The following is a 1,587-nucleotide window of genomic DNA, read 5'->3' on the forward strand; positions in this document are numbered from 1 at the left end:
ATCTCCAAGAAGTTAGTATAAATCAGCTTGTAAAATTTGAACTGTACATCCATCAACATGTAAAATTCAATTGTAAACAGCCATATTAAAGGGCCTGAACTGCTCACTATGTGGTTCAGGGAGAGTAAGGCAAATGTTAGGGAAATTTTCAATAAAGCTAGACAATTTGCACCTTGTGTCCTCTTCTTTGATGAGCTTGATTCTATTGCATGCATAAACTTGAGAGAAGTCAAGGTAAAATGATATTCTGCCTTAATAGTTACCCTTGCCTTTTCCTCATTCGAATATGATTAATGCTTATTTGCAGTCGTTGAGGAAAATGATACATCCAAATATCGTTACGCTCAAAAAAGTGATTAGGGAGAATGACATTTTATGCTTTGTGTTCGAATACATGGTATGTGGTGGTACTTGACCATCTGTATTTTTTTTTATAAATAAGTTATATTTACTTATCTAACTCCATCTGGACTTTTCTCAGAAGTGCAACTTATATCACCTTATGAAGGACAGGCCTAAACTTTTCTTAGAATCAGAAGTAAGAAACTGTTGCTTCCAAATATTTCAAGGTCTTGCATACATGCATCAACGAGGATATTTTCATCGCGACCTTAAGCCAAGTGATCATGGCTAATTCTCTTTGAGTTAATTTGACCACATTTCCCTTGCAGAGTTGAAGTTCAAATTATTTTGGATCTGAATTGCAGTCCTGACTTGCATTTTATGGCATTTCATCAGAATGTTTTTTCCAATTTTCCGGATTCTTATATGACATGTATTTATACTGTTGTACAAAGAACTTGTTGGTTTCAAAAGATACAATAAAATTTGCTGATTTTGGTCTTCCTCGAGAGATCAATTCTCAGCCCCCATATACAGAGCATAGTAATAATTATACATTCCTTCCTATTAGTTGTGTTTTAGGTAGTTTCTAAATCATTTAAAATTGGCTATGATAATTGGGTCCGGGCACAGCGCGGGCTAATCCAACTAGTATACCTGCCCGGCTATCAAGTGCTTCTCTGTTGTTTCATCAGAGCCCATGGAGAAGTCAAGAGTCTTAAAATTGATATTGTTTACTAAATAAATATTTGCTCTCCTCCTACTTTCTCACTCCTTCCTTCTTATAACTAAACCTCTAGTCCATAACTCTATTTGTATGCTTTTGTTGGCTTGCATTCTCAAATGGATGTGTTGTTTTCCTATTTCTACAATTTTGAAGTTTGGATTTCACTATTCCAACCCGTTTTCTGACAATCAGAAAATCTAATTCAAATGCAACAGAAATTTGGCGTTCTGTTATACCATATAGGAGATCATCAAGTGGTTGCCCTTGGTTCTGATTTGCAGGCTACTTTCTCCGCTTGCTGAAAAGTTTTAGCCAATGCAGTCAAACAACAAAGATCTGCTTCATTTGGAGGCTGAAGCCTCGCCCTTGGAATCATAACTTCTCTTCTGCAATAGAGATGCCGGAATTCAATCCCAAAATTTGAAACCTGATGAGAAACCCGACATCTCTTTTGTGCCCAAAAGCCAAATTCTATGAAGGATCAAGGATTTCTTGGGAGTCCTTTCTTAAGATAATAA

The 1,587-nt window shown here is 36.2% G+C and overlaps 1 long non-coding RNA gene across 1 annotated transcript; it reads left to right on the top strand.

Moving 5' to 3' along the window:
- Positions 1-206: 206 nt before the first annotated feature.
- On the top strand, positions 207-614 carry LOC138900550 (uncharacterized). The gene is made up of 3 exons (XR_011411634.1): positions 207-234; positions 308-397; positions 482-614. It is a non-coding gene; the product is annotated as an uncharacterized lncRNA (long non-coding RNA).
- Positions 615-1,587: the final 973 nt, after the last annotated feature.

This window comes from Nicotiana tomentosiformis, chromosome 10 (assembly GCF_000390325.3).
Source record: "Nicotiana tomentosiformis chromosome 10, ASM39032v3, whole genome shotgun sequence".
In the NCBI taxonomy this organism is placed as follows: domain Eukaryota; kingdom Viridiplantae; phylum Streptophyta; class Magnoliopsida; order Solanales; family Solanaceae; genus Nicotiana; species Nicotiana tomentosiformis.